The 22,856-nt window shown below is 38.1% G+C and overlaps 2 pseudogenes; both read right to left on the reverse strand.

Moving 5' to 3' along the window:
• Nucleotides 1-929: 929 nt before the first annotated feature.
• LOC112322620 (NADH dehydrogenase [ubiquinone] 1 alpha subcomplex subunit 5 pseudogene) lies at nucleotides 930-1,657 on the reverse strand (annotated as a pseudogene).
• An 11,821-nt stretch (nucleotides 1,658-13,478) lies between these two features.
• Nucleotides 13,479-21,388, reverse strand: LOC112322619 (ribosome production factor 1-like; annotated as a pseudogene).
• Between the last annotated feature and the right edge of the window lie 1,468 nt (nucleotides 21,389-22,856).

Here is a 22,856-nt window from a genome sequence, read left to right on the forward strand (position 1 = left end):
CCGCCTGGCTTATTTCCCTTAGCATAATGCTCTCCAGTTCCATCCATGCTGTTGCAAAGGAAGTACCAAACTTAACTAAGTTTTTAGAAATGATAAGGGCTAGAAAGAAAAGGCAAGGACATCTGAAAAGTAATCTTATTTTTGTTTAACCTTAAACTTGTCAATCACTTCTTTCCTTGAACAGTTTTATCTTGCTTGATACCCAGCTACACTCATATTGGAAACTTCCTAAAAACCACTTAGTGATTCCACTTGGAATTTATAATCATAGAACTGAGATGTTTTGAATAAAAGCCCATCCATATGCCAGATAAACTTTAGGAACTCTTATTATCTCTTCTTTTACAGAAACTCTCTCTGTATCCTGATGTAGTTTGATCAAGGATCAGACAGCTAACTTCCTTAAATGAGACAAAATTTTTAAAGTTTCCCAACTATCACTGTAAATAAATCTTTCTTTCTAATACAAAATTAATTTCCACAACTGTACAATAAATTATAATTTAATAGTTTTTCTCTTACTACTCACTTCAAACAGTGATCTATACATTTGTTTAATCAATAATAAGTTTTTTCTGGTTTCTTCAGAATAAAAAAATCAAATGTGTTACAGGTACTACTAAAAATATTTCACCTATCAAATCTATAGCTTGTGCATTGAAACATATAGAAATTTTTCCAATTAATTTTCAAATCTTATAGAACCTCTATTTCCTAAAATATCATCTTTGAAATAATTTGAATGAATTATTTAACAAAAACTGATTCATAAGTCCCTGTTACCATAATTATCAGTTTTAACAAGTCTCATTAATATGTTCTGCATCAGTTTTCTTGATTATTAGGTGTCAAAAATATGTAAATATTTTTGATATAACAGAACATTTAATTACATCATTTTCCCTTCAACACACAAGTCATTTGTCAAGTTATTTTGTCCTTTTCCATTGGTTGGAAGGAGGCTCCTCCACTAAAGACTACCATGGTTTTCATTGAATCATTTTTCTCACCAAACTTAGTTATTTTCAGCCTGAAGAATCACCTCTTCTATTTGGCCACCCTGAAGTTGGTCTTCCAATTTTTTAACATCTGGATCTGCTTTAACCATGTCAACATTCTCATTTGTAATCTGTTCTGTGTACTTTTTATATGGTGCATTTTTAGGATTTGCTCAAGAACATCAAGAATTTTTGTGTACAATATTCTTAGCCTCTCATGAAGACTGTCACATACTGCTGATCCCACAAGGCCAGTAGTCTTATGTAGCAAGCCCACTATGACAGTGCCCCTAAATATTTTTAAACATTACCTAAATAAATGCGGATCAAAATTAAATTGTAGCAGCAGATTAAAAATTATAATACAGAATTTGTTGACCAATTGAATATAGTAAAAGGAATTCTAACCTGTTTAATTTCTATGTTCCTGAAAGTCTTGATTTTAGTTTCTAATTTTGATATAGTTTATATAGAGGGTTATTAAGTAATATTATATATATTTTAAATGGTTCTTATAAATAGTATGCTCTCAAGTGGGAGTTTGTCAGTAAATGAGTAGATAAAAAAGCTGTGGTATATTTACACAATGGAATACTATTCAGCCATAAAAAGAAGGAAATCTTACCCATTGTGGCAGTGTGGATAGATCTGGAGAGCATTACGCTAAGTGAAATAAGCCAGTCAGAGAAAGACAAGTACCATATGATGTCACTCATATGTGGAATCCAATGAACAAAGATGAACTACTAAACAAAATATTGACAGACTCATGAATAGAGAGCAGGCTGATAGCTCTTGGGGGTGGGGCAGCTGGCTGGGGTTGGTTGTGGGTTTGAGCAAAAAAGAGAAAAAACTCATAGACATGGACCACAATGTGCTGATTGTTGGGGGGTAGAAGTGGGTGGAGGGAGGTGGGTGTATGGGGGATTAGTGGTGATGGATGGGGACTTGACTGGGGGTGGTAAACACACAATACAGTGCACAGACAATGTGTTCTAGAATTGTGCACCATATAGTGTTGTTAATCAGTGTCACCCCAATAAATTCGATAAAAAGGAAAAAAGTAAAGTGGAAATTTGGGGAATGTTTATGCTACATCAATTTTATCACAAAGATTTATATAGTCTACATGTTCAGGGAAATCTAGTTATCTTAAGTTAGCTTTTTATGATTAGTATTTTACTTGATTTTAATCACAGAATCCTATGGAGCTAGTAATACAGCAGCATTTGGATTTTCAGTGTATTTACCTCCTTGCTTTTGATACATCAAGATATTGTCACTACCAACTAATTTCTTATTAATCATTACTTAACCAATGTTTATGCTCTTTTCACATCATGTCTCTGAATATAGCCAAACTGAATAACCCTGAACCATATTGTCTGTTCACTCCTAGGCACAAATTTATGTATAAAAGGGCAAGATAGTATCTGTTAGGAATATTTAATAGTTACTGAACAATTTAAAATATCCAATCTGTTGAGCATTTATAATGAACCAAATACTGTTTTGGTAATGATCAGATACAAGAATAAGTAAAATTAATGCCTCGTAAATAGAGAAGGTTTTTTTTTTTTTGCTGAATTATACTGTGGGAAATTACATGATTGCATATGGGTTTATTTTGTGTCTATTCAGCAAAATGGGATGACTAAGCTACTTCAACAACTATGATCAATGAAGATGGTTGAACTGAACAAATTCCGAACAAAATCCCAAACTTTGTTATTAATGGCTTTAAGATAGTGTTTGAAAGAATTTTCTGAGTTATTGCCTTAAAAACTTTCTACTTAATCCAAATTTTGACCCTAAATTTTCCCAGTACTTCAGAAATGCAGGGCCCTGGCATAGGATTTGCTTCCTATTGAGTATTGGGGAAATTTTGCCCCGATTGCTTCCAGATGTCTTCCTGACCCACACCAGCAACTCTAGGACATATGCACTTGTTTGGGGGAGGACGCAATCTTTTAAAATCAGAATCTGTTTATTTTAAACCTTCAATGTCTGAAACTGACCTATTAAAACTTGAACATTTGATGTGGTCCAACTCACATTGCCTCTTCTTATGTATTTGATGAATGTTAATGAGTTGTTTTAGGTTTCCTTCTAATGATTTACTTTAAGAAATCTTCCAAAATGTATACTCTTTCAAGACAATATCATATAAAATATACATCTGAAATGTTACATGTGGTTTGCTGAAAACAATTATGTATCTTCATTGAAAAGTTTTTTTCTTTTTTATTATAATTTCTCTGACTCTTAAATTGTCAAATAAAAATGCTGGTAAAAAAACGTTAAATTATATTCACATGAACAGAACAAGTTGTCTCAGAAGGCAGAACTATTTGTTTGACCATGACATATAAATGTTAATATACATACATGTGTGTTTAGAGCTGTATCTTCAGACACCAAATGACACCATAAACTTTGAAAATTAAGTCTATTTAAAAAAGAAGGAAAGAAAAAAACTAGAAATGAGAAGAAAGCTTTGAAACATGTCTGTAAACCATGTGAAATGCATTTAGGTTTTTCAAAGAGAACTGAAAGCTTTCAATTTCAACAGAAGTAAATTACTGTCATTATTAATAGCAGACATGTGGGGATGTTTTAAATTGGGACCAAAAGTGTGGGTTCTTCCCAGTAGAAAGACAGTGCAAACTCAGAGGCTATGAAATATTCAATGTCAATTCTTTGTCCCCCAGAGTTTTTTTATGCCTAAAAATTCAGTGAGCAGCCTTAGAGCTCAAGGGATAAGAAAAGTAGTGATAATCCTTTGAGTAGGAAAAGAATGTTTATCACAACGATTAAATGAGAGTACCCAAGACTGGTGGCTTTTAATGAGAATTAGGGCAAAATTCACTCATACAGACACTTGAAGGCAGCATGTGAACACTTGCTCCTTTGTCATTCTCTGACATTATTTCTCCTAGGATTACACACTTCTCTATAAAAAAGTTTGACTTAGGAAACTAAATACAACTTAATAAGTCTGTTCCCTTAATAAAAGAGTTACTAGAACTACCAAGGATTTGCTAACATAGACTGATATTACCTGGAAAGCAGCAGAAAGTGCAATGCTGCCTTCAAAGAACTTGTAGTTAGATTGGAGAGATAGATAAGTCAGCAAATAACTGCAACTTAGTATCATGAGCCTCATGGATGTGTATAGAAGGGAACTGGCCAGGCTGCTTTGGGGAGGGGCTTTTGCTCACGAAGGTTTCCTGGAGCAGTTCTTCTCACCCTTCAGGGAACATCAGAATACCCTGGAGGGCTTGTTAAAACTGAGTGCTGGACCTCACCGCAGAGTTTCTGATCCAGTATGTCTGAGGTGGGGCCCAAAGATTTGCATTTCTGACTAGTTTACAGGGAATGCTGGTTGAGAGCCTACCCTTTGAGAACCACACTGTCCCAGAGGATGGGAAGCTCAGCTGGGTTTTATAGGAAAAGAAAAAGGACAATTCTAGGCTTACAGAATACCAAGGGTGAAGACCCAACATGGGGGCCTTTGGGGATTATAAATAGCATGTAGGGCTTTAGAGAAGGGCCCCCAGTAAGGAGACCAGTAGTACCAGTTTGTCTGGGACTGGGAGGTTTCCTGGAACGCAAGACTAAAACCAGGACAAACACCAGAACGGTCCTGGGCAAATGGGATGGTTGATCACCTAGGGATGGCAGGGGGGTGAAGCCAGAGAGGTGGGCATAATTCACATGCTGATCATCCCCGGGCCACATCTAGGGGCTTGAACTCTAACCAGGAAGCCACAGAAACCCATAAAAGGGCTTTAGCAGAGGAGAGTCATATTAAGGTTTATGTTTTAGGAGAATCATTTCAAAGTCATGGGATTGAGAGAAGAAGGTGAAACTCAGGCAGGGAGGAAGCTGCTGTGGAGAATTCAGTGAGAGACAGCATGACCTGAGGTTAGGTGTTTGTGGTGTGGTGGAGTGTGATGGGGAGGAGGAAATGATGTAAAATATGCTAAGAGACAAAATCTGCTAGGCTTGTCGACTCACTGAAGAATCCAAGCATTGAAGATTGTAGGACAACTCCCAGGTCCGTGGTTTGGGGCTGAGTTGGTGGTGATGACAAACAGTGCATCATTTCATACATGAGGAAACCGGGGCTCCGACAGTTTAAATGACTGGTCAAGGCTAGTCTGTAAACTAGGGAAAGAGCTGTAATGAAACATTTCCTGACAGTACTCATTTTACCTCTTTCATGTACGAATAATATTAATTTAGTGTTTTTTCACATCCTCATAGCTGTTAAGTAGGAATAGTGTTTGTATAGTGAGTGGTCTTTACTCACAAGGACCACGAGGACAGGAATGGTAATGAGAAGGTGTTTTTAGCAGCTGAATTCAGAACATCTCTTTGGTCCTGGACTCTCTTTAAAGGAGACATCTTGCCTCTCTTCAGAGAGCAAACACAGCTTATTATATTTCATTCATGGATTTTTACTCCTAATCTGACCCTGTGCATGCCTGTTTTTTTCTAGTCTTTGTTCTGTTTCTCATCGGTGAGGTAGTGTGCATATATGGCCTTTGTCAGTCTCTGGGTTTACACTAAAGTGACTAATGTTGGTTTTTAAATGAATTTCTATTGCTCGAAATTAATCCTATCTCCATTTTTGGCCCGCTGTGTAATGGTGCTTCCAAACACAATCTCTGTGAACCATGTTGACACAGTGGGAGTGTTCCCAGGCTGCCCGAGGAGCACCTTCTTAACATCACTGCTAGTTGGAAATAAATCCTAGGTTTCAGCATAAGTCAGCTAGCTTTATAGGAGCTCTGTGCAATTTCTCTACTACCACTGTGCAAACAGGGGCCAAGCAGGCTTTCTGCCTTTGGCTACAGAAATAAGTGAGGGTTCTAGACATGGTTGTGTGTACACAGTGACCAGCTAAGATATATCCTCTTCTTCTGATCAAAAGGAAAACAGCTGCTTGCTACCTGAAGGTATCTTTCCTAGTGGTTTTTAGGCATCTTTGCCTTTGCTTCTTAGAAATGGTATATCCTACAGTTTCAAGAGGGGCAAGATTAGCTAGAGATAGGTGTGAGGACTGGGATATTTATCACTGGGGCTCCATTACCCATTGCCCCTCTCTATACACAAACCCTTCCTTTCAAGGCCACACTGTGCCCCACTCCTAGGGGAGACTCAAATGTTTCTTGCTGCTCCCAGGCTATTTATGGGACTCGATCCAAATTAGCCCACTCAGACTATGTCTAATATATGTTTTATCGATACATGTCTAAGGAGTCAAAATTGGCAAGTTGAGCCTTTAATGTGAGCCTGGGTCCTCCCAAAGAAGGGTCTGGCAAGTGACTCTTGCCAAAAGGAAATTTTTTTGTGTGTCTCTGTCTGAAACTTATTGTTTCATCCTATCTGTCCCTTGGTTCTTAATTGACTTTGGTTCTCAAGCTGACATCTTTTTGTACTATATTCAGTCTTTGGGGATCTCTAGATTGCAAATACCTGTTCCTTGGCCAATTTAGATCCTGGCCACCATCACTGCTTTCTTCCATCCTCCTTCTCCCAGGGTTCCGGTCCCCCAGGCACCTGCTGACCGTGGGTATTGCTTTCCCTAGCTCAGTTCAGGCAGGCACCACACATCTGTCATCCTTTTGGATTTTTGTCTTTCAGCCACCAGCAGGTTTAAAGGAGATTTGATAAGTGAATTCATGTTGATGTAACCATAGTGGATAATTCAAATGGATGATAATTTAATATGGGCTGGTGTCTTTTTGTGTTCTTCAAATCACACTGTGTAGGCAAGTGTCTTCTCTGCTTGCCTTTAAGGTTAGTTCTGTGCCTCTGGAACTCCTTTTAAACTTACTATTGGTATATATGGCCTTCTCCCTTCTCACCCAACAATTTTTCACCACTGAGGCTAATTTATTTTTCTTTAAGAATAACAACTTTGTACTTATTGTAAAAGTGATTTGTAATTGTTAGGAAAATTCAAGCAATTTAGAAAAATACAAAGAAAGAAAAAAAATCACTCAACACAAAGAATTAAGTACCACTAGTATTATTTTTTAAAACTTTCTATCTTTCTATGAACATATACAAATAAAAACATAGACAGACTTATACCATCATCTTATAAACATAAGACCATGCTGTGAATTAATTAGTTTAATTTAATTTTTCTTAAATTTAATAGATATATGTAAACACAGAAGGATTTTGGGAATCCAGATCAATGTTTTGCTTTGTTTTCTCTCCAAAAGATTCTTCCTCAAGAGATTCTTCCATGATCAATGAAAAAAATCAGGAAAACAGTACATGGTAAGGGTCATTAGTTGTTTCAAAGTATACTCCACTTTTACACGGAGTAGATTTAGTCTTGAAAAAAATGGGACATTTGAGTATTTTTACTCTTCTTCTTCTCTCCTCTCCTATGTTCTATTATGATTTTAAGTTTTATAATATGTGTGTTTCATTTTGTAACTATGGATTGTTTAGTCTCAATTTTCCTTGTAAATGATTCCTTACTTACCATTAGTTCTTTTATAGAGCTATTCCATTCCTTGCTTCTTTATCACTTTGTTCAGTGGATTTCATTCTCTTTTTTCCGATTTTTCTATTTTTCTATTTTTTATTGTTCAAGTATAGTTGTATCCATTTTCCCCCACCACTACCCCCTGTCCCACCCATCCCCACCTCCCATCTTTGACCCTACCCCCTTTGACTTTGTCCATGGGTCCTTTATTCATGTTCCTCAACAACCCTTCCCCTTCTTTCACCCATTATCCTCCTCCTGACTCCCCTCTTGTTACTGTCAGTTTGTTCTTTATTTCAATGTCTCTGTTTATTTTGTTAGGTTCCACCTATAGGTGAGATCATATGGTGTTTGTCTTTCACTGCCTGGCTTATTTCACTTAGCACAATGCTCTCCAGATCCACCTGTGCTGTCATGAAGTGTAGGAGTTCCTTCTTTCTTTCTGCTGAATAGTATTCCATTGTACAAATGCACCATAGATCTTTGATCCACTCATTTACTGATGGGCACTTAGGTTGCTTCTAACACTTGGCTATTGTAAATTGTGCTGCTATGAACATTGGGTTGCATAGGTTCTTTTGAATTGGTGTTTTAGGATCCTTAGGGTATAATCCCAGCAGCAGAATTGCTAGGTCAAAAAGCAGTTCCATTTTTAGTTTTCTGAGGAAATTTCATACTGTTTTCCACAGTGGCTGCGCCAGTCTGCATTCCCACCAACAGAGTACTAGGGTTCCCTTTTCTCCACAACCTTGCCAGCACTAGTTGTTTGTTGATTTGTTTATGATGGACATTCTGACTGGTGTGTAGTGGTATCTTATTATGGTTTTAATTTGCATCTCTCTGATGGCTAGTGATGCTGAGCATCCATTCATAGGTCTCTGGGCCCTCTGTATGTCCTCCCTGGAAAAGTGTCTCTTCAGGACCTTTGCCTATCTTTTCATTGGGTTTTTTGTCTTCCTGGTGTGGAGTCATGTGAGTTCTTTATATATTTTGGAGATCAAATCCTTGTCTCAGGCATTATTTGCATATATATTTTCCCATATGGTTGGTTCCCTTTTATTTTGCTGATGTTTTCCTTAGATGTACAGAAGCTTTTTATTTTGATGAGGTCCCATTTGTTTATTCTTTCCACTATGTGCCTTGCTGTACGGGATATATCAGTGAAAATATTGCTGCATAGAATAACTGTGATTTTCTATGATATGTTCTCCTCTAGGACATTTATGGTGGCACAACTTATATTTAAGTTTGTAATACATCTTGACTTTAGTTTTGTGTATGGTGTAAGTTGGTGGTCGAGTTTCATTTTTTTGCATGTAGCTGTCCAGTTCTCACAACACGATTTATTGAAGAGACTATTTTACTCCACTGTATACTCCCTCCCCATTTGTCAAATATTAATTGACCATGGAGACATGGGTTTGTTTCTGGGCTCTCTATTCTGTTCATTGATTTCTACGAGTGTTCTTATGCCAGTACCAGAGTGCTTTGATTACAGTGGCCCTGTAATACAGTTTGATGTCAGGTATGGTTATCCCTCCTACTTTGTTCTTTTTAAAATTGCTGCAGCTATTCAGGGTCATTTATGGTTCCATATAAATTTTTGAAATATTTGTTCTATACTGTGAAATATGTCATTGGTACTTTAATAGGGATTGCATTGAATCTATAAACAACTTTGGGTAGTATGGACATTTTAAGGATGTTAATTCTTCCAATCCATGAGCATGGTACATGCTACCCTTTGTTTCTGTCTTCCTTAATTTCTTTCTTCAATGTTGTGTAGTTTTCTGAGTACAGGTCTTTTACCTCATTGGTTAAATTTATTCTAGGTACTTTATTTTTCTTGTTACTTATCAAATGGGATATTTTTTTTTACTGATTTCTCTTTCTGATATTTCACATTGGTGTACAAAAATGCCTTCAATTTCTGAATATTGACTTTGTATCCTGCTGTTTTGTCAAATTCACTTATTGGGTTGAGTAGTTTTTTTGGTGGAGTCTATAGGGTTTTCTATGTGTGCTATCATGTCATCGGCAAACAGTGACAGATTTGCTTTCTCTTTTCCAGTTTGGATACCTTTTATTTCTTTTTCTTGTCTGATTTCTGTGGCTAGAACTTCCAATACTATGTTGAATAGAAGTGTTGAAAGTGGACATCCTTGTTTTTTTCCTGATTTTATGAGGAAAGCTTTTAGTGTTCTCCCATTGAGTGTGATGTTGGCTGTAGGTTTCTCATATATGACCTTTATTGTGTTGAGTTATGTTCCCTCTAGTCCCACTTTGCTGAGTATTTTTATCATAAATTAGAGCTGTACTTTTTCAAGTGCTTTTTTAAGCATCTATTGATATGATCACATGATTTTTGTCTTTCCCTTTGTTTACATGATGTATTATGTTTATTGACTTATGAATATTGTACCATCCTTCAATCCCTGGGATGATCCCACTTGATCATGGTGTATGATGTTTTTAATGTATTGCTGGATGTGGTTTACCAATATTTTGTTGAGGATTTTAGTGTCTATGCTTATCAGCGATATTGGCCTGAAGTTTTCTTTCTTTGTTATGTCTTTATCTGGTTTTGGGATTAAGATGATGCTGGCCTCATAAAAAGTGTTTGAGACATTTCCTTCTTCTTGGATTTTTTGGAATAATCTGTGAAGGATAGGGGTTAGCTCTCCCTTAAATGCTTTGTAAAATTCTCCTGTGAATCCATCTGGTCCAGGGCTTTTGTGTGTTGGGAGTTTTTTTTATTACAGCTTTAATTTCACCAGCTGCTATTTGTCTGTTGGGGCTTTCTACTTCTTCTTCATTCATTTTCAGAAGATTATATTTTTCTAGAAATGTGTCCATTTCACCTAGGTTTTCAAATTTGTTGGCATATAGTTCTTCATAGTAATTTCTTACAATCCTTTGTATTTCTGTGGTATAGGTTGTAATCTCTCCTCTTTCATTTCTGATTGTGTTTATTTGGGTCCTCTCTCTTTTTTTCTTGATGAGTCTGGTTAAAGGTTTGTCAATTTTGTTTAACTTTTCAAAAAAACAGCCCCTGGATTTAATGATTATTTGAATTGTGCTTTTAGTCTCTGTCATTTAAATCTGGTGTGATCTTGGTTATTGGATTTCATTAATAAATGCATGAAAGGAAAACTTGGCTGGATATCATATGCCTGGATCACTTTTCCTTAGAATCTTGTAAACATTGCTTCACTATATTCTGGCATTAAATATCAGTCCTCAGTTTCCCCATTTATCCCTTGGTTACATGAATACATAGCTATTCAAGAAATGACTCAAGGGTAATGCATTTCTTGAGTTCTTTCATGTTTGGGACTTTTTGTTCTTGAATGACATATTGGTTGGGTATAACATTCTTGGATCATGCTTTCTTTCCCTTATAACATTTCATTGCTTTAGTGTGTTGAGGCCAGCCAGACATTCCTTAGAAACTTCTCCATTAAAATGACTGAAGAATTCCTGTTTTGGGGTTTTTTGTTTTGGTTTGTGTTTTTGTTTTGGCCTGGAAGGTTAATAACAACCAGGATAAGCCTCAGTAGTCATCATTTTGTATCAATTTTCTGGAAATTGTGCACCATGATGCTGAGGTTTCCTTCTCCCTGCATTCTTTACTTGATGTATCTTTGAATACTTTTAGTTTTTCATTTATGGACTTTTTTTCTTTTAGGACACTAACTTTTTATTTATTACACTTTGTTATAAATGATTTGCCTTTTTTCTTTTGATTCACTCTGAATATTTGAAGCCATTCTTTTATATTTGCAATTGATTTCTGACCTTAACTATTTTGTTTCTTCCTGCTTCTAATCTGTTTCTTGGTTTTCTAATGATATTACTTCCACACTCAATTATTTTTTCAACTCTACAAAACTGTAATCCTCAATCTGTATTTTTTTCAAACCCTATTTTGCCTGTTGTTTTGCAGAGTTCTATTCAATGTCAGAGCACTGATTTTATGTACAGAAAGGATTCTTTATGAGTTTTTTTGGCTGAAAGTGAATGTTTAATTAAAATTGCAAATGTTGAAAGATAATTTTAAGACTTCACATTTAACCCACAAATGTTACTATTCTATTTATAAAAATAAATTTAACACAAATAATTAAATTTATAAGTTTGAATAACTTTATATTTATTTCAAAAGCTCCATGTATTTTCTTTTTTTATATAGTACTTTGAGTTTTTTTTTAAACATTTTGCTTGTTCTATTACAGTTGTTCTATTTTCGCCCTTTGCCACCCTCCACCCAGACCACCCATCTTGCCCACAGTCAATCCCCTCTCCGTTGTCCATGTCCATGGGTTATTCACACATGTTCTTTGACTACTCCCTACTCCTCCTTTCCACCATTGCTCCCAAACTTCTCCCCTCTTACAGATATCAGTCTGTTCCATGTTTCCATGTTTCTGATTCTATTTTTCTCATTAGGTTATTTTGTTCATTAGATTCCAGTTACAAGTGAGGTCACATGATGTTCGTCTTTCGCTGACTGGCTTATTTCACTTTTCTTAATAGTCTCCAGTTCCATCCATGCTGTTGTAAAAGGCAGGAATTCCTTCTTTCTTTCTGCTGTGTAGTATTTCATTGTGTAAATGTACCACAGTGTTTTAATGCACTCATCTACTGATGGGCATTTCAGCTGTTCCCAACACTTGACTATTGTAAATAATACTGCTATGAACATTGGGGTGCATAAGTTCTTTTAAGTTGGTGTTTCAGTATTCTTAGTATAATCCCAGCAGTGGAATTGCTGGGTCATAAGGCAGTTCCATTTTTAATTTTTTGAGGGAATTCCATACTGTTTGTCTACAGTGGCTGAACCAGTCTGCATTCCCACCTACAGTGCCTAGGGTTCCCTTTCTTCACATCCTCCCCTGCACTTGCTGTTTGTTGATTTATTAATGATAGCCATTCTGACAGGTGTGAGGTGATATTTCATTGTGGTTTTAGTTTGCATCTCTCTGATGTCTGGTGACATTGAGCATTTTTTTCATATGTCTATGGGCACTCTGTATGTACTCCTTGGAGAAGTGTCTATGAAGATCTTTTGTCTATTTTTTAATTGGGTTGTTTATTTTCCTGGTGTTGAGTCATATGAGTTCTTTACATATTTTGGAAATTAACCCCTTGCCTGATATATCATTGGCAAATATGTTCTCCCTTATAGATGTTTCCTTTTTCATTTTGCTGATGAGTTCTTTAGCTGGGTAGAAACTTTTTAATTCAATGTAGTCCCATTTGTTTATTTTTTCCTTTATTTCCCTTGCCCTAGGAGATATATTGGAAAAAATATTGCTTTGTGGGATGTTTGAAATTTTACTGCCTATGTTTTCTGCTAGGATTTTATGGTATCATGATATTTAAGTCCTTTATCTATTTTGAACTTATTCTGGTGTATGGTGTAAGTTGAGGGTCCAGTTTTATATTTTTGCAAGTGTCAGTCCAGTTCTCCCAATATGATTTACTGAAGAGGCTAGTTTTACTCCATTGTATACTCCTGGCCCCTTTCTCAAATATTAATTCACCGTAGAGACATGGGCTTATTACTGGGCTCTCTGTTCTGTTTCATTTGTCCCTGTGTCTGTTCTTATGCCAGTATCAGACTCTCTTGATTATAGTGGACTTGTAGTATAGTTTGATATTGGGTATTGTTCTTCTTTCTCAAGATGGCTGAGGCTATTTGGAGTCTTTTTTGGTTCCATATAAATTTTTGGAGTATTTGTTGTAGATTTGTGAAATATGCCATTGGTATTTTTTTAATCTCTTAACAAAATGGCATTTATTTGTATTTCTTACAGAAACAGTAAATGGTAGGTAATTCATGGCATTAGGTAATTTGTCCAGACACAAAAGGTGTCATCAGTAAATGCCCTTTTGAAGCGTCTTCTGTCACAGTCTCAAGATTGGCCTGCTCATCAAAATCCAATACTATTCCTTCAGTTACTTTATAAGTGGAATTTTCTTCTACTTGTATCCATTTCCCAGAGCTTATGGACCCATTCGTATTCTCCATATTTAGAATCAAAGGTTCCTTTCTGAAGAGATCTTAATTTTAAGGTGAAACATGGTCCTAGTTCTTGAATTCCCACTTTCTTTTTACTCTTGAATATGTATCTATGAAATCTGAAGAAGATATAATCCCGTTGATTGTGGAATATGGCAACCTGTCTTCCAGTGAACTGAGGATTATGGGGAAAGAGAGATGCAAATATCCATCCAATAGAATGACCCAGCCATGCTGTAAAATTATTCAGAATTATTTCAGGTATGGTTCTGTGGTGTCCTTGCCTCTTCTCTTAATTTCTTTATGCAGATAAACACTGCTCATTTTAAAATGAGTAGTTGGTCCATTTGGCAAGTGACTCAGAGTCAATCCATTTGGGGTTTTATGATCTTCATTAATAACGATCAGATCTGTGAAATCTCTTGAGATGCACTGTGGAATAATTTTTTTCAGAGCCAGCCCTCTTCTGTAATAAACATGTGAGTTTGGTATAACTGTGGAGAGCTGCTCACAGAGTCGTACTGTTCTCCCATGAGGTCTATCTGATGTTGTAATGAGAATCTTGGGAGAAGTTTGTCTGTTGAAGTAAGAAGCAAACTCATGTGTAGCTTCATCATAAGCAACCTCTTCATCGGTAGGGTCTACTGTGGTTTCATCATACACTCGCTGGTTGTCAATGGTCTTGGGTATAGGTTTTGGTGGAGCCTTATCACCAAGAGCCTCTCTCTCTTTTTTAAGTTTTTTCTTAGCTGCCAACTTTTTCTTCTGCTGCTGTTGTTTCCACCTCGTGAACATTAAGTGTCGCGGATGTTTGTTTTTTATCTCAGAAATGCTGAAGCCTGGAGGAAAGGCAGACGCTTTGGGGGATTGGACCCCACTTTCTGTTGCCCCATCCTTAACGACTGCCACCTCTTGAGGTTCTTTGGTAGCGCCTTTGCACTTTAGGGCTTTCTTTCGGCTGCTGCCTGTCTTCTCCACAGTGTTTGTTCCTTGACGTCTGTCTGCCATTGGTATTTTAATAAGAATTGTGTTGAATCTATAGATTGCTTTTGGTAGTATGGACATTTTAATGATGTTAATTATTCCAATCCATGAACATGGTACATGTATTTTCTAACTGAATTTATTAGGGTGACACTGGTTAACAAAATTATACAGGTTTCAGATGTACAATTCTACAACACATCATCTGTATTCTGTGTTGTGTGTTCACCACCCCAAGTCAAGTTTCCGTTCATCACCATTTATCCTCTATTACCTCCTCCACCTCCCCCCACCTCCCTCCTCTGGCAATCACCACACTGTTTTGTGTGTCCATAAGTTCTTTCTTATTTTTTTCTTCTTTGCTCAATCCCTGCACTGCCATCACTTAGCCTCCACCCCAATAAAAGCTCTCTATAAGTCTGTCTCTATTTTGCTTATTAGTTCATTTTGTTCATTAGATGCCACATATGAGTGAAATCATACAGCACTTGTCTTTGTGTGTAAAGCCCCATGTAGTGATACATTTCTGTAGTCAACAAAGAGGGATAGTTTTGCCTTCTCAGGTATACTGGGGTTTCCTCGATCAAAAATTCTAAACATTACAGTTGCTTATCCACCAAATATCTGAGCCTGGGATTCAACAACTAGGGTGAGGGAAGGAGGGTGTCAAACCCTTGCAGGTTGAATCTATCCAAGTAAAGAAGTCAGATACAGTTGTGCAGGTTGTGCCCTGCACCAGAGTATATGCAAGGGGACTTCATGGGAGCTGAAATCCAGCCTGCACTCTGCCAAGCCATGGCCCCAGCAGCCTGGAAGAAGGGTGCTTGTATGAATTGTTCCACTCATAGGGGCTGCCTTTTTCTAACCGGTGTAGCCACAAGGGCATATTTTTATTCATCAACCTACTCTCTTAGAGCTGGTGACTTTTTCTAATTTGTACAAAGGCACTTTAGATGGCCAAGAGCTAGTGGTGTTCCCAACAATATGCTCAACCTTTCTCATAGTCAGGGTTAGATGAGTAGAGCACCCCAAACCCCCACCTTCAGGTGGGATTTAGTTTTACAGCCAGCGCATCTTGTGTTCACTCTTCATGTTTCCAGTTCTGCTGTCCTCTAGGTGTTAATCCCTGCCTTCGATAGATGGAATTCTGCACTGTACTCATGTTACTGCCAATTTATTTTGTGATGCAAGATTTAATTGACCATTCTGCTGCCTTGTTGCATTCAGTGTTATACATTTTTCTTGGCTACAACACAGCCACATTCTATAGTTGTGTATTAACATGTGTTTTCAAAATTCTGTAGTGTAAAGCACTTGCAAATTTCTTCTTTTCCTTAATTCACATTTGAAGTTCCTTTTTTAAAATATATTTTATTGATTATGCTATTACAGTTGTCCCATTTCCCCCCCTTTATTCCCCTCCGCCATGCACACCCCCTCCCACCCACATTCCCCTCATTTAGTCCATATCCATCGGTTGTACATATAAGTTCTTTGGCTTCTACATTTCCTATAGTATTCTTAACCTCCCCCTGTCTATCTTCTACCTACCATTTATGCTACTTATTCTCTGTACCTTTTCCTCCTCTCTCCCCCTCCCATACTGATAATACTCTGTGTGATCTCCATTTCTGTGACTCTGTTCTTGTTCTAGTTGTTTGCTTAGTTTGTTTTTCTTTTTGTTTTCAGGTTAAGTTGTTGATAGTTGTGACTTTGTTGTCATTTTAATGTTCATATATTTGATCTTCTTCTTTTTCTTAGGTAAATGCCTTTAACATTTAATATAATAAAGGCTTGGTAGCAGCCCCGGCGCTCACCTGAAGCCCAGTTGTGCGCACCCAGATTAGCGGACTGGGGGCCCACAACAGAAACCACAGCTGGCCGCCCACACCTGAAACCTCCGGTGAGTGCATTCCAGGAGCAGAGGCTAGCTGCTCCATGCACAGGCCCAAGGCGGCAGACCAGCCTGTACCGCGCAACAAAGATCCAGAGCTGCAGAGGGGCCAGCTGCACAACTGAGGCCCAGAGCAGCAGATCGGCTAATCAACGGCCTGGCTGCCTGCCAGCGATCACACCTAAAAACACCGGTTCTGAACAACTCCTACCTAACCCCTGCACACAGAGCCCTGCAGGGCCTACTGGCTGTCTAGGACTAAGGCAGACCACCCAGCAGAGGGGAGCTGCAGGGCTAGGAGAGACTGCATTCCCCGGAAAGACTTGACCCTATAGGGGGCCGAACTACCCTGAAGGAGCACCTACAGTCCCTAGCATCTAAGACAGCAAAGAACAAGAAGAAGGAGTGTGAGTTGCCCCTAACTGGAGCAACTCAAGGACAGCAACCGGTGAACTAAAGGCCTAGTGGGGAGCAGAAGGACCATGAGAAACTGGACTGGAGACTGAACAACAGCGAAGAGCGTGGCTCAGGAAGAGAGAACAGTGAAACCAATCCTTCCAAACACCCCCTCCCGTTTCACAGACAGGAAGACCAGCAGAACTAAACTGACTGGTTTAAAGCCAGCAGAAGACTTTTTTTTTTTCTTTTTCTTTCCTCCTTTCCCCCTGAATTCCTTCTTCCTTTCTGTCCTTCTATATTTTTTTATTCCTTCCTCCTTCCATCCTTTACCTTTCTTATTCCTTCTTCCTGCCTTCTTTTATTTATTCTTTTGTTTTAATTTTTGTTAAAATTCCTTCTAATCTTGCCTCCGATCTTTCTTTATTCCTTCTTCCCTCCTTCCTTTCCTTTTCTGTTCGATTTTTCCCTCCGTCCCTTCTTTTTTTTTTCTTCTCCCCCCCCTTTCTCTTTTTACCACAGGTGAGAAAATAAAATCTGGAGTGCTGAAAAGACCAGAGTTAGGCTGTGTTACACCCATAAATGTCAGCTCAAGACCAATGAGCACAGGAGATTAAGGAGACAGCACCACTGAATCCCATTGGCATTCTACCATAGAAGTTCATACCATAAACCCAGGGAGTCAGAATAGATCAACTTAAGAAGCAGAGGCTAACAAGAAGAGTCTCACAAACAGTGGGAAGACAAAGAAACAATTCCCAAATGAAAGGACAGGAGGAAGCCTCAGAAAGAATGCTAACTGAAAATGAGGCAACTCAACTATGAGATACTGAGTTGAAAGCAATGGTTATCAGGAAGCTCACTGAGCTCACTGAGCTCACAGAGAACTACAAGAAACTACAGGGAAACTACAATGAACTCACTTCAAATTATACTAACATGAAAAAGGAAATAGAAACTATCAACAAGGGCTAAGAGGAAATGAAGAATACAATTTCTGAATTGAAGAACACAGTAGAAGGAATGAAAAGCAAACTTGGTGAAGCAGAGGATGTGATCAGCGAGCTGGAGGACAAAGTAGAAAAAAACACCCAGAAAGAGCAAGAAAAGGAAAAGAGGCTCAGAAAGAATGAAGAGGGATTAAGGGAAATGCAGGACAACATGAAACATAATAATATCCGTATAATAGGAATACCAGAAGGAGAAGAAGAAGAGCAAGGGATAGAAAACCTGTTTGCAAAAGTAATGATGGAAAATTTCCCTAATGTGAGGAGAGAAAAAGTCACCCAAATCCAGGAAACACAGAGAGTCCCAAACAAGAGGAACCCAAAGAGGCCCACTGCAAGACACATCATAATTAAAATGGCAAAATTCCAAGACAAAGAGAGGATCTTAAAGGCAGCAAGGGAGAAACAGGAGTAACATACAAGGGAGCCCCAATAAGGTTAGCAACTGACTTCTCAATGGAAGCGCTCCAAGCCAGAAGAGAATGGCAAAAAATATTCCAAGTAATGAGAACCAGAGGCCTGCAACCAAGACTAGTTTAGCCAGCAAGACTCTCAATCAAGATAGAAGGACAAATAAAGAGTTTCCCAGACAAAAGAAGTCTAAAAGAATACACTTCCACCAAACCAGCTCTGCAAGAGATGCTAAAGGAACTGCTTTAAGGAAAGGAAGGAAAAGAGAAAGACAGAGGAACACAGGTAGGAAAAAATGGCAATGAATAACTACCTATCGATAATAACCTTAAATGTAAATGGATTAAATGCTCCAATCAAAAGACATAGAATAGCTGAATGGATAAGAAAACATGACCCACACATATGCTGCCTACAAGAGACCCATCTCAGGACAAAAGACTTACACAGACTGAAAGTGAAGGGCTGGAAACAAATTTTCCAAGCAAACAGACAGGGAAAAAAAGCAGGGGAAGCAATACTCATATCAGACAAAATAGACTTCCAAAGAAGGGCCACAAAGAGAGACCCAGAAGGTTGTTTCATAATACTCAAAGGAAGAATCCACCAACAAGACATAAACATTGTAAATATATGTGCACCCAACATAGGAGCACCCAAATACATTAAGAAAATCTTGGAGGACTTCAAGAAAGATGTTGAGAGCAACACAATTATAGTAGGGGACTTTAACACGCCACTGTCAAAAATGGACAGGTCTTCCAAACAAAATATCAACAAGGAGATTGTGTCACTTAACAATACCCTAGATGAAATGGACTTAACTGATATAGAGAGAGCTTTTCATCCCAAAGAAGCAAAATACACATTCTTTTCAAGTGTCCATGGAACTTTTTCAAAGATAGACCACATGACAGGACACAAAGCAAGCCTCAACAAATTCAAGAAAATTGAAATCATATCAAGCATTTTCTTTGACCACAAGGGACTGAAACTAGAAACCAACCCCAAAGGAAAAAAAACCCAAACACTCAAAATCATGGAGACTGAATAGCATGCTATTAAACAATGAATGGGTCAAGAACGAGATTAGGGAAGAAATCAAAAACTTTCTGGAAACAAATGAAAATGAACTCACAACAATCCAAAACCTATGGGACACAGCAAAGGCAGTCCTGAGAGGGAAGTTCATAGCAATACAGGCCTACCTTAAAAAGATAGAAACATTTCAAACACACAACCTAACCCTACGCCTACAAGAACTGGAGGAACAACAACAAAGACAGCCCAGAGCAAGCAGAAGGAAGGAAATAACCAAGATCAGAGCAGAACTAAATGACATAGAGACTAAAAGCACAATTCTAAGGATCAATGCATCCAGGAGCTGGTTCTCTGAAAAGATAAACAAAATCGACAAGCCTTTAAATAGGCTCATCAAAAAAAAAAGAGAGAGGACCCAAATAAACACAATCAGAAATGAAAGAGGAGAGATTACAACTGATACCACAGAAATACAAAGGATTGTAAGAAATTACTACGAAGAACTGTATGCCAAGAAATTTGAAAACTTAGGTGAAATGGACACATTTCTAGAAAAATATAATCTTCCAAAACTGAATGAAGAAGAAGCAGAAAACCTGAACAGACCAATAACAGCAGAAGAAATTGAAGCAGTCATCGAAAAACTCCCAACACAAAAAAGCCCTGGACCAGATGGTTTCACAGGAGAATTCTACAAAGCATTTAAGGAAGAGCTAACCCCTATCCTTCACGGACTATTCAAAAAAATCCAAACTGATGGAAGACTCCCAAAGTCTTTTTAGGAAGTCAGCATCATCCTAATCCCCAAACCAAATAAAGACACAAGGAAGAAGGAAAACTTCAGGCCAATATCACTGATGAACATAGATGCTAAAATTCTCAACAAAATATTGGCAAACCGCATCCAGCAACACAGTAAAAAGATCATATACCATGACAAAGTGGGATTCATCCCAGGGATGCAAGGATGGTACAATATTCGCAAATCAATAAACATAAGACATCACATCAACAACAGCAAAGACAAAAATCACATGATCATATCAATAGATGCGGAAAAAGCATTTGATAAGATACAGCACCCATTTCTGTTAAAAACACTCAGCAAAGTGGGAATAAAGGGAGCATTCCTCAACATAATAAAGGCAATATATGAGAGACCTACAGCCAACATCATACTCAATGGACAAAAACTTAGAGCTTTCCCACTAAGATCAGGAACAAGACAAGGATGCCCTCTCTCACCACTCCTATTCAACATAGTACTGGAAGTCCTAGCCACAGCAATCAGACAAGAAAAAGCAATAAAAGGCATCCAAATTGGAAAGGAGGAAATGAAAGTGTCACTGTTTGCAGATGACATGATAGTGTACATGGAAAATCCTATAGACTGCACCAAAAAACTACTCGACCTAATAAATGAATTTGGCAAAACAGCTGGATACAAAGTCAATACTCAGAAATCAAAGGCATTCCTGTGTACCAACAACAAAACTGCAGAAAGAGAAATCAGGGAAAAAATCCCATTTGATAAAGCAACAAGAAAAATAAAGTACCTAGGAATAAACCTGACCAAGGAGGTAAAGGACCTGTACTCAGAAAACTACACAACACTGAAGAAAGAAATTAAGGAAGACACAAACAAATGGAAGCATGTACCATGCTCATGGATTGGAAGAATTAACATCATCAAAATGGCCATATTACCCAAAGCAATTTATAGATTCAATGCAATCCCTTTTAGAGTATCCATGACATATTTCACAGATATAGAACAAACATTTCAGAAATTTATATGGAACCATAAACGACCCCGAATAGCTGCAGCAATTTTGAGGAAGAAGAACAAAGTAGGAGGGATCACAATACCTGATATCAAACTGTATTACAAGGCCACTGTCATCAAAACAGCCTGGTACTGGCATAAAAACAGGCACATAGACCAATGGAACAGAACAGAGAGCCCAGAAATAAACCCAAGTCTTTATGGTCAATTAATATTTGACAAAGTAGGCAGGATCATAAAAAGGAGCAAAAACAGCCTCTTCAACAGATGGTGTTGGGAGATCTGGACAGCTATGTGCAAAAAAATGAAACTCGATCACCAACTTATGCCATACAGAAAAATAAACTCAAGATGGTTAAAAGACTTAAATATAAGTCGTAACACCATAAAAGTCCTCAAGGAAAACATTGGCAGGAAAATCTCAGACATTCCACACAGCAACATCCTCACAGACATGTCCCCTAAAGCAAGGGACATAAAGGAAAGAACAAACAAGTAGGACCTCATCAAAATAAAAAGCTCCTGCAGGGTTAAAGAAAACAGCATTAAAATACAAAGAGAACCAACAGTATGGGAAAACATATTTGCCCATGATACCTCAGACAAGAGCCTGATCTCCAAAATATATAAAGAACTCACATGACTGCACTCCAGGAAGACAAAGAACCCAATTAAAAAATGGGCAAAGGACTTGAACAGACACTTCTCCAAGGAAGACATACAGAGGGCCCAGAGATATATGAAAAGATGCTCAGCATCACTAGCCATCAGAGAGATGCAAATTAAAACCACAATGAGGTACCATCTCACACCAGTCAGAGTGGCCAGCATAAACAAATCCACAAACAAATGTTGGAGAGGATGTGGAGAAAAAGGAACCCTAGTGCACTGTTGGTGGGAATGCAGACTGGTGAGGCCACTGTGGAAAACAGTATGGAATTTCCTCAGAAAACTAAAAATGGAACTGCCCATTGACCCAGCAATTCTGCTGCTGGTATTATACCCCAAGAACCCTGAAACATCAATCCAAAGGAACCTATGCCACCCAATGTTCATAGCAGCACAATTTACAATAGCCAAGTACTGGAAGCAACCTAAGTGCCCATCAGCAAACGAGTGGATCCAAAAACTATGGTATATTTACACAATGGAATTCTACGCAGCAGAGAGAAAGAAGGAGCTTATACCCTTTGCAACAGCATGGATGAAACTGGAGAGCATTATGCTAAGTGAAATAAGCCAGGAAGTGAGGGACAAGTACCATATGATCTCACCTTTAACTGGAACATAAGCAATAGAAGAAAAAAACAAACAAAATATAACCAGAGACATTGAAGTTAAGAACAATCTAACAATAGCCAGGGCGGGGGTGGGGGGTGGGGGCGGGGATAGTGGGAAGAGGGTATTACAGGAACTACTATAAAGGACACATGGACAAAACCAAGGGGGAGGGTGGAGAGGGGGGAGGGAGGTGGGTTCACCTGGGGTGGGGTAGAGGGATGGGGAGAAAAGGCATACAACTGTAATTGCATAACAATAAAAAAATTTTAAAAAAAAATATTAGAAATGTATTTTATTTATTATTTTTAATTTTATTTTTTCCATTACTATTTATCTCCCCCATACCTTCTTCCACCTCCACCCACTCCCCTTGCCCTGCCCCCACAATCACCACACTGTGTCCATGAGTGCTTTTTTTGTTTGTTTTTTGCTTGATCTCTCTACCCCTCACCCTCCCACCCCACCCTGAGCTGTTAGCCTGCTGAGTCTTTCTCTGTTTTGCTTGTTTAATCTGTTCAT

The sequence above is a fragment of the Desmodus rotundus genome, chromosome 10 (genome assembly GCF_022682495.2).
Source record: "Desmodus rotundus isolate HL8 chromosome 10, HLdesRot8A.1, whole genome shotgun sequence".
Classification (NCBI taxonomy): Eukaryota; Metazoa; Chordata; class Mammalia; order Chiroptera; family Phyllostomidae; genus Desmodus; species Desmodus rotundus.